This window comes from Lissotriton helveticus, chromosome 6 (assembly GCF_964261635.1).
Source record: "Lissotriton helveticus chromosome 6, aLisHel1.1, whole genome shotgun sequence".
Classification (NCBI taxonomy): domain Eukaryota; kingdom Metazoa; phylum Chordata; class Amphibia; order Caudata; family Salamandridae; genus Lissotriton; species Lissotriton helveticus.
In genome coordinates this window covers 2,110,863,342-2,110,876,949 of record NC_136067.1, presented here as the reverse complement: position 1 = coordinate 2,110,876,949, position 13,608 = coordinate 2,110,863,342, and the positions used below count along the sequence as shown (strand labels likewise).

At 42.1% G+C, this 13,608-nt stretch overlaps 1 long non-coding RNA gene across 1 annotated transcript in view; it reads left to right on the top strand.

Annotated features, from left to right (window-relative positions):
- LOC144762080 (uncharacterized) overlaps positions 1–13,608 on the top strand; it is an 83,766-nt gene that overhangs the window by 16,982 nt on the left and 53,176 nt on the right. The window contains exon 2 of the long non-coding RNA XR_013596044.1: positions 4,292–4,401. This is a non-coding gene — a long non-coding RNA (uncharacterized LOC144762080). The remainder of the gene's footprint in view (positions 1–4,291; positions 4,402–13,608) is intronic.

The window sequence follows — 13,608 nt, the reverse complement described above, 5'->3', positions numbered from 1 at the left end:
CCAGCTGCAGCGTTTAGGCCCTGTTCTTGTCCTCAGCTGCCCAGCAAGTAGTGGGCAGCTGCTACGTTTAGGTTCTGGCGCAGTGGCGCAACCTGGACCTTAATGTGCGTTATGACCTAAATGTGATTTGTGCGTTAAATGCTGGTTTATGTGCTTCTTAGGGTGCTAGGAAATGTACTGTGTGTTGTATGTTTTGCGCACCTTGTGTTCTGGTACCTCCTTCTTCGTGCCATCTGTTTAGTTTTTGGTTACTTTAGTTATGGTCTTACTGCCATCTTCTGGATTGAATTGGTACTCTATTTGTCATTGTTTCATGGAGCTCATATTTATATGTGGGGCTCATTTTCTTACTACTTATAGGTTATGTTATAGGTATTTCAGCAATTTACATAAGACTGTAAGACTTTAGTAACTGATGCAGTTATATCACTAAGACTGCAATGTTATATTATTTATACAGCAATTCATTTTGGGCTGCTTTTCAGTTAGTAAGGTTGCAGTGATGTTTAAATAATTTATACAGCAATTTATGTAGGTGTTTTTTTTTTAAGTAATTCTTACAGCAATCTAGTAAGTCTGCTGTTCTGCATTTATTATTATTTTATAAATTTTTATGCAAGGCTGTTTCGTTTCAGTGTTTTATACAGCTATTCATTTAAGTCTGTGTTACTTCCGATGCTAGTTCAGTAATTCAAATAGTCCGTATTACATTTGATGCTTCATACAGTATTTCAAGTCTGTGTTACTTTCAATGCTTTTTACAGTAATTCAAGTCTGCGTTACTTTCAATGCTTTTTACAATAATTCATATGTCTGTTATACGTTTATGCTTCTTACAGTATGCCTGTGTTACTTTCAATGCTTTATACAGCGATTCAAGCCTGTATTACTTTCAATGCTTGGTACAGCAATTCCAGTAAGTCTGTATTACTTTCAGTGCTTTATACAGTAATGGGTCTGTATTGCCTTTATGCTTTAATTAATTGTTGTTATTTACATGGTACGAATTTAGTGGTGCAAATTTAGCTTCATGATTGGTGCTTTTTGTGATTGCTGGTACTTAAGTTTAAGGTTTTTTTTTTTTTCGTAGGGTTGTTCAGAGCTGGTCTCTATACATATTCAGTGCGGGTGTGCGCACGCCCTTTCTACTGTTTTTGCCCTACGTAATCTTTGTACTTAGCCTCAGTTGTGCCTTCTTTGCAGTTATTCTATACATACATTGGTACTATTGCATTTTACTATTTTATTGTTCCCAAGGGAAGGGGATGTGTTTAGCTATATTTGCTTAGTCTATTCTCTCAATTTCTCCTTTGCACTCTTCCTTGGCTGTTCTTTTCTTGCTGCTTATCCTTACTCTGTCTCCCTTTCTTTATCTTTGTTATTCTGCTCTTATTTTTAAATACATATATATTGCAAGTTTTACCTGTTGCTTTATTGCTGTGTATTTTGTTATTGTGTTTTATTTCCATTGAAGAAAAGGGGATATGTTGTGCCTTGTGTTATCTCCTTGCCTGCTGCTCAGCCAGTATGTATGTGATGTCTCTGTGGAATGTTGAATGCTGGATGACAGAGTGAATGGAATGTTAGTGTGCCTGGTGTGGATGTGGAATGACAGTTGATGAGAGAGGGCTGAGCAGTGACCATCCTGTTCCTGGTGGGGTTTTCCTCCTGTACATCTTACTTCAAATAAAGAGCTTCAAGAAACTACTTGACCATTCATCATTTCATTCACTACACTTTTCTACACCGCTGAATGTGTTCTTATGCATCATGTGCAAAGCTTCTAGCCTATACCTCTGAATGTGTTTCTATGCATCATGTGTGAAGCTTCTGCTTGTTCTATGTTCTATGTTCTAGTTCTATCAAGTGCTTATTCCTGAGAGTGGTCCGTGTGGCCCAGTCCTGTGTACATATAATCCCTTGTAAATCTTGCCCTTGTCTGTTGGCACAATGTACATCCTGTGATTCTGATTCTGATGTGTTTTGATAATACAAATGCTATTTTTATATAACCTTGTGTGGAGTTCCTTTTGTGGGGGGCCTTGGATGTTGTTGCTGGTGGGTACGTGCACAAATGCTTTACATCGCCTCTGAGATAAGCCTGACTGCTCGTGCCAAGCTACCAAGAGGGTGAGCAGGGTTATCTTGGTGGGTGACTTCCTTGCCCTGACTTAGAATGGTGGTTTCTGCCTGACTTTGGCGCAAGCCTTAGCTAACCAGAAATCCCATTTCTAACACTATTCTTAAGAAGGTCCTTCATATCTTCCAAAATGAGTTGCAGACCATTGTCTTTTAAAGGGCAATTTGGAAAACCTTCCTTAAAGAACACCTCCCTAAAGAATGTAATCACTTACTGTCCATACATCCTCCATATCACCTGTGTTATTCGTTTCCCCGCTCGCTACAGGTTACCTGGGCCAGCAACTGTTGTCAGATTTAGCTACCCTTCCCAGACACATATTCAATTGTAAAACTGTACTCCTGCATCTTGGTAACCAGTCTGGCAGTGTGGGCAGTAGCATCTCAACCTCCACTTGAAGAAAGGACAATTACTAGAGACTTTTGGTCTCTTCTTAGTATATTTTGAGTGCACCACACTTTAATCCATATATGTTCCGCAGTCCATGCACACCATAGTAACTCCCTTTCTGTCATTACCTGTCTTCTCTTGGAGACAGATATGCAGTGTGTGGTTTACAAATACAACAGTCCACTCTTTATTGCCTTATGTTTGCGATACCCCAACTCCGACACTATACAAACAAGCCTCTGTTGTAATTACTCGTTTTTCCTATGCAGAAAGGGCAAAGTGTTGGTGCAGCAGCAATGTGAGCTTTTATGACATCGAAATCTTTCTGTTGTTCAGTAATCCATTCAAACAGTGTCTTTTCTTAATAGCTCTCCTAATGGTTTCTGGAAAATTAGATACAAATTGCTATTGCATTCGCATAGCCATGCAAATTAAGAAGTTTGCCTTGGTATCTGGTGCTAGGGCTTTGAAAATAAATGAAATAAATATTTATAATGCACAACTGTTGCCTTAGGACATCTATGTGATGCTTGCTGTAGAGGAGATAAATGAAGAGACTACAGTGCCAAGCAGAGAAACCAGTCCCAAAAAGAGATAATTGATTAAATGTTTTCATGCCTTTTCTGAAAGCATAAAGGCTTGTATAGGTGTTAAGTGATAAAGGTATGGAGGTCCATCTTTTTGCTGTACAGTAGATAAAACTTCCGCCACCCCAATACATTTTTTTTATTTTAGAAACCTTGACACTGCATGCTGATGAGGAACGACAAGAAAGGGGCAGCAGGCTATTGTCCCGTATGACTATAATAAGCACAACAATGTTCCTCTCAAAACTAGAGCAAGGACAATTTAAGGCTGGTCTTAAATGTATTAATTGCAAAGGAGCACTCCTCAGGACACGCTGAAACAATGCAAACCATGAATCCTTGTACGTGACACCAGAAACAAGAAGAGAATGAAATGAACAAAACAACTGATCCTAAATATTAAGCATACTTCAAAGCAAGCATTCATTTTTGGCGGCTTCCAGAAACAAGCCAATGGCGGAAGCGTGTAGATCCATAACATCTTTCTGTGCATTTGCATGATGGTTTTTCCACGCCAGATAGAAAAATCTTTAAATAGTTTGTTGTTCATATCGAAAAGCTACATTGAAGGCATTAGTGCATCTCATCGTCATGGGGTGACTTTAACCCGTTGGCTGCTTCCACTTTTTTGCGGCAGTGCGGCCATTTTAAAAAATGGGCGCGGTCGCTTTGGCCATTGGCCGACGGCAGCACCAGCGAGGTAGTGCTGCCAACGGCCAACGGCAGCAGCCAATGGGTTAAATAGACAAGTAGGAAAATATCACTGTTGTTGGTATTTTCTCCATTAAGCAGCACTTCATGATGTTTGTCCCTGGTTTACCACTTTTCATGTAGATTTATTTGCTTCCATAATTGCTAATATTGCTTGTTGTTATATTTAGAATGTTTTTAGAGTAAACAAATGAGGATTGTGTAAAAATAAAAGTAAGGCTCGTACAGGGGGAAGTCTTAATTCGTGTTGTGTACATTGTCGTAGGATAAACTGTACTTTGCGGAGGAGCTATAATCAATGATAATCCTGTTTATTCACCCTTTGATGTGTGCAAATAATTTCCAATCTTCAGCATAGATTACTTCTGTTGAAGAAATAGGTATTTTATATAGATTATTTCAAATGATTTGTATTTAATTTGTCTCATGAAACACTTGTTCTACATTTCTGTCTATCTAACAGGTCACAAAAGAGCAGTCCTACAGGAAACCGATAAACAACTTGTGTATAATTCATTCAGAAGTTTGGACACCTTCTTGTTGTGATCCAAGAAGCTTCTTCCCAGGCACCAGGTAATGCAAACTAATTTGGTGAATTTTATGTTAAAAATTATGAACTAAAACTTGGAAACCTTAACCCATTACAGATTGTCCATCAGTGTGATTACTGTAAAGAGGAATTCCAGAGCAAATATTAATTTTTGTACGCCCAGTCTTACACCTGCTAGGCAATCAATATCCACCAAATATGTAACTTTATCATCAATAAAGAGAACTTTTAGTCCTCATAAGTCACACGAGAGGCATGCCACGCAAATGTACTGAACATAACACAGCACGTGTAAAGAAGAAACATACAGGAGCCATACCACACTAAAGTACTGAAGCTGGCTACAGGGAATACAGAATATCAGAAGAGTAACACAGGAGAGACCACGCAGATATTGTGAATTTGACAACGTCTTCCATGCTAACTCAGCTTTAATGAGACAGTAGAGTGACTTACCGTAGCAACTCCAACTTAGTAACACTACTCTTAGGAGATTTCACATCGATTTAGTCCAAACAATGAATATATGTTAGGAAACTTTACTAATGAGTCCTGAAAAGAAACACAGTGAGCGAAGGCCAAATAAATGTATTCAGTGCAACAAAACCTTTTCCTTTAAATTAGGTCTTATGAGACACCAGTTAATTCACTCTGGGGAGAAACCATACACATGCACTACATGTGACAAATCGTTTAATAGTAGTGAATCTCTGAGGCAACACGAAGCAAGTCACTCGGGGCTAAGACCCTATATATGTTAAAAATGTGGCAAAACCTTCATTTCAAAACAACATCTCTCACAACATGAAAAATACCATTCCAAGGTAAAAACACAACAATGTTCTGAATGCGACAAAGATTTCTTTTTCTTGAAATCTTTATTGGACCATCACAGAGTCCAATCTGGGGAGAGACCACATAAATGTACTGAATGTAACAAGTCTTTAACTGTAAAAGGAACCTTCATGGACCATCAGAAAGTCCACACTAGGGAAATACACTACAAATGTACTGAGTGTGACAAAGCTTTCCATGTAAATGATCTTCTACAGATGCACCAAGCACACCACACAGGGTTAAGACCACACACATGTACTGAATGTAAGAAGGCTTTTCTCACAAAACACCAACTCTGGCAGCATCACAACACCCACACTGGGGAAAAACGTTATAAATGTCCCGAGTGCAGCAAAGCCTTCAGTACAAAATCCATTCTAAAGAATCACCAAGCACGCCACACAGCATTAAGGTCATTTAAATGCTCGCAGTGCGACAAAGCCTTCAGTGAGAAAGTACAACTAACGTGGCACCAGATGATTGTTTTATAAATTCACGGAGTGTGACAAGGTTTTTTTTAGAAAGCAGCAGCTAATAGTACACTGCAGAATACACACTGGGGAATAACCATATGAGTGTATGCAATGTGAAGTCCGGGCTTATAGATCACAGGGACAGCTAACACAACACCAGAAATTACACTCTGGGGTAAAACCACATAAATGCTCAGAACGTAAAAAGGCTTTCATTGATAAAACATATCTATTGATACACCAGAGAATCCATACTGGTGAGAAACCATATAAATGTTCGAGTGTGACAAAGCTTTTATTAAAAAGAGAGCATTAATAGAGCATAAGAGAACTCATACTGGTGAGAAGCCATATCCATGTACTGAATGCCACAAAGCTTTCACAACAAAGTCCCATCTAAAAATGCACCATCGATGCCACACAGGGGTAAAACCATATAAATGTACTGAGTGCAAGAAGGCTTTTAGTACCAGCGGGTACTTAAAGCTGCACAAGAAAATTCACACTCGTGAGATTGGAGAGAAGAGATAATTAAATCTTTTTTTTTTTTTGCAGAACCAGTGTCGTATTGCTCTTGTTAAAAACTGTTTCATTGGAATCCTCATTGATTTACTGGTGCAGCAACATACTGTAGCACTCAGATCAACTCGGAGTGAACTGCCAAGAATTAGCATATGTACATGACATCAAGTCCTATATCTCATGGAGATGACTTGCAGCTGCTGTGAGGGATGCATCTTGAAAATTATGTTCAAGACTGATGGCACTCTTGGACATAATTTCAACTCCTCACAGAACAGTGATCCTGCCATAACGGGTGATCCATCCTGTATTATTTTAGGCACACATGGTTTAATCGTGTTTCCGCTGGTGTTATGAGTGGCACCCTTGATATATTTTATGCACGCTTGGCCTAATCGTTGCATTTCCTTAGATAGGTGCAGCTGCCGGCGTGAAGCGCTACCACTGCTTTATTTTTAAAAAATTGTACTTGCTTTGAATTTGAAAGTCACATGTATAATTGATGCACTGCTTTTTTTTAAAATCTAACTCACCGCGCCAAGGCCCGCCTCCGCACCAGCTCGATTCTCTTCCTGGTGGAGTCGCCACCCGAGCGCCAATCAGAGAAGAGGGGGAGGGGTGGGGGCTGCCAAGGGATACAAAAACTGATAGCCGCACGGGAACAACCACTCTAAAGGTGCTGCTGCCTGCGTGAAGCGCTACCATCGCTTTGTTTTTAAAAATTGTACTTGCTTTGAATTTGAAACTTACAAATATAGTTGATGCACTGCTTATTTTAAAAAAAACTAACTCACTGCGCCAAAACCCAACACACCAGCTCGACTCTCTTCATGGTGGAGTCGCCACCCGAGTGCCAATCAGAGAAGAGGGGGAGGGGCTGGGACTGACAAGGGATACAAATGGCGACAACAACACAGGAGTGCAGCGGGTGTGTCGCAAAGGCGCACCAAAGGCAAGCCCGTCTGCGCCCGTCCGCGGACAACCCAGGCAAAGGGCAAGCCACTCTGCCCAAATCACTACTTACTCCGTGACCCAACTCGCATCACTCCACTCCAACAATCTAGCAATCGACCAGCGCTGTTGGGCTAACATAGCCCACCCCCCGCCCGAATGAGGCAGTGAAAAATCTGGGCGTGTGGTTCGACAGTGACCTGACTTTTGATAAACAGACGAAAGCCGTCTCTGGGACCTGCTTTGGGCTATTGTGTGGCCTCAGACCATTTCTTAGCTTCTTTCCCCCTAATGTGCGTCAGACTATCTTTCAGGCGTCCATCATGTCCAGATTGGACTACGCCAACTGTCTTTACCTGGGTGCCAACAAGGCGAGTATTAAACACCTTCAGAGGGTTCAGAATGGAGCGGCTCGGCTTTTGGTTGCATTGCCTATATCTCTCTCGGTTGCACATGTGCTTCCTAGGCTCCATTGGCTGCCTGTTGACCGGCATATTGAGTTTAAGGCACTTTGTTATTCACATAAGATCTTGACACTACAGGCCCCACCAGGGCTACTCCACTTTTTGGAGTACTATGTGCTGGGGCGCCTGCTTCGATCTGCTGACCTTGCCCTGGTCCGTGTTCCACGCGTCTGGACAGCGAGGGCTGGTGGTCACTCCTTCGGTTATCTGGCAGCGAAACTCTGGAACTCGCTCTCTCTCACCATGAGAGCAATGCCGAACCATCTGGCATTTCGAAAATCCTTAAAGACCTGGCTCTTTCCCCCCCAGGTAGTCTAACTGTTGCTGTTTCACTGTCAGTCCTGGTCTCATGGGGTTTCTGGTTGCGCTGGGAAGCTTCGTCGCTGAGGCAGCTACGCGCATTACAAATCCTAGCCGTAAATGGGATAAGGGTAAAAAGATTCTCATTCCCAGATGTCAGTGAATATACATATCCAAGTAAAAGCACGAACCTCAATGCTATAAACAAAGTAAAACTCCTAACAGTTATTTATCTAAATACCTGTTTATTGGTCAGTCACCAACTTGAAATACACAACCTACTGGCGACCGAAGAACCAGACATCCTATTGCTAACAGAAACCTGGCTAACACAGGACTCCTCCCCTGATATCCTAGCAGCACTACCTAGCAATTATTTCATCCTCCAAGCTAACCGCCACCAGTGAAAAATAGGAGGGGGGTTGAAGACTTAAAATTTTCAGTATTAACCCCCGTGGACCTACCACAAGTAGATAACCTAGTGATTAAACTAGAGTCCGATTCTGCCCCTCTAGTCTGTGTCATACTCTGTAGCCCACCTCAGAGCATGCCACAGTTGCCATAGTCCCTGAGCGAAGAGATGACACATCTCATAACAAATCATGCGAAAATACTACTCATTGGTGATCTCAACTACTGGGACAATGACCCAGCAGGTGGACCTCACGCAGCTGAATTAATTGACCTACTTATGGGGCTAAACCTCAGCCAGCACATCACCTCCGCTACACACATTAAAGGGCATATATTAGACCAGGTATGGTCCACAAACCTGACTATGACAAATTTAGGTGTAACTCCTTGTATCTGGTCAGATCACCATCTAATTAAATTCTCCATATATAATCTGGCCAATCTTAAAATTCCCCAAACTGACCCTAGATACTTTAGGAGCTGGAACACCATCGACAAATGTCAATTTCTCAAAACCCTTGCCAATACAATGCCCATCACCCAATCCTCTATAGATGAGAGTGAGAAAAACTTGTCGGACTGGCTCTTGACAGCCAGCAATAAACATGCCCATCTTAGGAACATCCAACGAGCAAGTCGCCACGAAGTCCAGAAATGGTTTTCCACTGACTGAAAAGAATTAAAACTTGCTCTGCGCCAAGCAGAAAGGAAACGCAGCAAATACTCACCTGATGACAATAACACGTATTTAACAGCCCTTAGAACCTACAAAAAAACGATTCTCACTGCAATGGGCGAATACTTCTCACTTAAAATCCTCAACTCCAAAAACCGATCAAAGGACATCTTCTCAATAATCAATGATCTATCAAACCCTGACAAAGTGGTTTTAAAAATCACACCTTCGTAATCCCTATGCAACTCCCTGAATAACTTCTTCATTGCCAAATTTATAATGATCAAAGCAAGCATCCCCATATGCACAAAGCCCACTTGCCAAACGAAACCTAAAAACACACAAAGGCTAGAACAGTTCCCAATGTTAAGCCAAGAAGTTTTCACAGACCTTATGACCAAAGTAAAATCTGGCTCTCCTAGTGACTGCTGCCCCACTTGGATCCTAAAGGAAGCCTTCACGGTCTGCCCAGACCCAGCCATGGCCTCTTAAATAAATCACTGTCCCAGGGCTATGTACCTGATACCTTCAAAAAGGCATCTGTCATCCCCCTCTTGAAAAAACCAGGAGCTGATCCAGGAACTTTCACTAATTACTGATCCATCTCACTGCTTCCTTATTTGGCCAAAATACTCGAAGCCCACGCAGCCAAAAGCTTATCTGCCTTTCTGGAGCAGTCAGACTACCTGGACCCTCACCAGGCAGGGTTCCGCCCAGCTCACTCCACAGAATCAGTGATACTGTCAGTCCTGGATTCCCTGCGAGAGAAAGCGGACGGAGGACTCGCCCAAGCACTAGTGCTACTGGATCTCCTTGCCACTTTTGACACTGTCGACCACAACACCCTGGTCGACCGCGTCATGGATGCAGGAATCCAAGGACCAGTCCTCAAATGAATAAGCTCCTTAAGAAACCGTTACCAAGCTGTACGAGAAGTGAAACTTCATAACCCCCAAGATTAAAAACACTTGCATTGTTCCCCAGGGCTTCTCACTCTCCCCTCACTTATTCAGTCTATACCTTCTCCCACTGATCCATGCATTAAAAGAAAAGAAAAGAAAGTCCAAACCTTCAACTAATATTCCTGATCAATAACTCCCCTACCACTGTCCACGAATTCCAGACGATAATGCTGTTTATCCGTGACAGGATGAACAGCAACCACCTCAAATTAAATCCGGACAAAATGAAAGTCATACTCCCAGGAGGCCCATCAAACTCCTGGAGCTCCCACTTCTGGCCTAAAGAACTAGGACAAAGCCCTGTCCCCTCTACATCTGCAAAACCCTTGGGAGTCCTAATCAACAATGACCTGACCATGAAAAATCAAATTGGATCTGTGATCTCAACATGCTATTTCCAGCTAAGAAAAATAAGGAAAATCAGCAGGTTCCTTAATTAGGAAACAAAAATACAGGCCGTTCTCACTATGGGAGTATCCCACATCAACTATGCCATGTCCCTTTACTTTGGCATTTTGGCCTACCACATCAACCGCCTTCCAGTGGTTCAAAACCAGGCGGCCAGGCTTATCCTTCAAGAAAACAGGCACTAACATAATACCCCTCTGCTGAAGAAGTTACACTGGCTCCCAATAACCCAGAGATGCGCCTTCAAGGTGGGATGCATCATCTTCAAATCCCTGCATAACAAAAACTCAAAATTCATCAACAGCTTGATCAATAGGTACATCCCCACCCGCAACCTGCGATCTGCCCATCTGCATCTCCTGACCACACCTCCTTTCAGGATAAAACGCGCTGGAGGGACAAGGTTCGCCACCCTGGGCCCCAAATACTGGAACTCCCTGCTTCTGGAGATCAGATCCTGCACAGACCTCATGAGCTTTCATGAACTTCTGAAAACATGGCTATTTCAACAGGCATACTAGTAACACCTTATTCTAACACCTTCAGAGCAGCGACAAGAAACCAACCTAGTGTACGTGCACTCTACAAATAAAGCTTAACATAACATAACAATTACAGTAATGCTGACATCTTTGCTGTTAATCCATAATCAGTGTTGATAGTCCAACCACAGCTGCCATAAACGAGCAACTGAAAACGAAAAGCTGTAAGATAACCGTGTGTATTGGACGAAAGATTACCTAGAAATATCTGCTACAAATACATGGATACTATGTTCTCAGGTTGCTTTAGGATTAATGTTCTGTCCTGTCGCTGCATGGGTACAAAAATGTGCCAAACATTGAGACATACTAGAGTTGGCAAGGTGTGAAATGCAAATTGTAAATCCTTGGATTAATCAGAAAATCTGTACAAGGATGGCGCATCGCTTCCACTATCGATGGGTGTCCACCCTAGGTTTTGCTGCTGAGGTTTTGCGCGAAGATGGGCAGCAATAACAAGACTTCTGACATTTTTACCAGTTTTTCCTTCTGCTGGAGCAAACCCTATTGACAGCCTCACAACAGCACCCAGAGTGGTAGGTAATCAGACTTTTATTGTGTAGTTAATAAAAACCATTACAAAAGTAAAAAGTACATCAATATAAAATTGGTCAATATGCGTGCGAGATTCAAATTTAAAAACATTGATAAAATATATGTTACATGTTAGGGAAATTTATACTGAACTACATTATCCGATATTGTGTTATTTCTATACAGAGAATGCCCTTTTTTCACAAACTTAGTCTCAATTTGGGTAGATCCCTTAACTAGTGAAAAACGGCAGATGCAACTCTACTTATCTCAAGATTGAGGAAAGTTTAGTTCAATCTACTGCGTGTTTATCTGAGACTTTCGACAGGGAGAGGTTGGCAATACGGCTTCTTGGATGATTGCGGTTACAGAGTTCTTATTAGTTCTTTATGTTACAACGTGAACTTCTTACATGGTTGCAAATACAGAGTTCTTATGGGTTCTTTATGTAAAACGTGTTCAGGATTTTTAACGACTCTTTGCCGTGGCACCTCTTTTTTTTTTTTCGAACTTCAAAACAAACTTCACTGATCTGCAGATTAATTGTGGGTCCGTTGTGCACAGGCTTGTATAATGGCTGAGCCGCAGGTGCGTGTTCCATGTTCATTATACTTCGCCTTTAACCAGTGCCGACGTTCCTGGTCCAGTGCAGGACAGATGCAAAATAAGTGGAAGAGGTCTTGTTTTGCGGCCCCGCATAATTCACACTCCTTGGAGTCTGATTAACTCCTATCCGGTTGATCTGCATTTGTTGGCAAGTTACCCATCCTTAAGCTGAGGTATTTCAGTTTGAGATATGATGAAAAGGGGAATCCGAGATAGGCTGCGGATTTGGACGTGTTATACGATTGAATTATCATCCAGGCATGCGAACGGTGACTGAGGATTGACTTGTCGTTGATCAGCGAATGCCTGTTTGCCGCCTTTTTGACTACTTGCTTGAATGAAGATACCGGGAGTTTGGTTTGTCATAACAAAGCAAGTTCGGTTGTGATGAGGGACAATTTTAGAAACTTGGTGTACTGAGAATTGGGACTATTATGCATGGCCTCCCACGTGGCAGAGTTGATTTCTGTTTCCCTGTGCATCCAGATGTTGTACCAGAACTTAATGGTCTCGTATTTTATTTGTAGTTCTTGAGATTGTAGACCAAACTCAAGTCGGACCTGTGCTGGAGAAGCATTACCCAGTAAACTGAATACCGACTTATAGACTCTAGAACATTTTTTGTCTAGAAGCTGTGCACTTCTCCCATGATGTAACACACTGCCATAGGCTATGGTAGGGAGTAGTTTGGCTTTGATGACTGTCAGAAGTGGATTAAACAGGGGGCCTTTTAGCTGCTTGGAAATACTGTTGAATGCGTGTAACAGGGCCATTCCCTTTTTTTCGATGACGTCGATGTGCTGACCAATTGTATTCCCAAGTACTTATAGCTATCCACTACTTCCAGTTTCTTGCTATCTAGGACAAAAAGTGGTTGTGCTTTGCGTAGGCAAGTTATTATCATGATCTTTGTTTTTTGAGTATTTATTTCAAGAAGGTTCAGCCTTGTGTATTCACCCAGTTCGTGCAGGAGGCGTTGCAGACCTATTTTTGTCTGACTGAGAAGCACCACGTCGTCGGCATAGGAGAGATGTGTTAGCCTTAGGGTTCCTAGCCGCGGTGGGTGGGCGTTAATCCCGAGCAGCCTTGTGGTTAAGTCTGCCATGAACAGATTAAAGAGATGGGGGGCCAGTACGCAGCCTTGTTTAAATCCGTTATGTGTACGGATCTTGCGTGTTAGCCGTTGCCCATTGGCAATCTTTACCTGCATTCAGGTGTCTGTGTATAAGTCCATTATAGGATTTAGAATTGTATCCGGCAGGGCCTGTTGCTTTAATTTGGACCAGAGTAGTAGGCCGCCTTGGAGCCAACAAAGCAGGAGTACAATGCTTGATGGTTTTGCATGCTCTTTTCGGCGATTAAACTTATTGCCGTGGCATTGGCCAGGGTGCCGATGCCCCTGCGAAACCCTGTCTGGTTTACAGGAATCTTCTTATTGTCTTCAGACCATTTTATACGGTCAATCAACACCAGAGATGCATAGTATTTTGCTTCGGCGTCGATAAGTGCTATCAGACGGTAATTGGCTGGGTTTTTGCGGT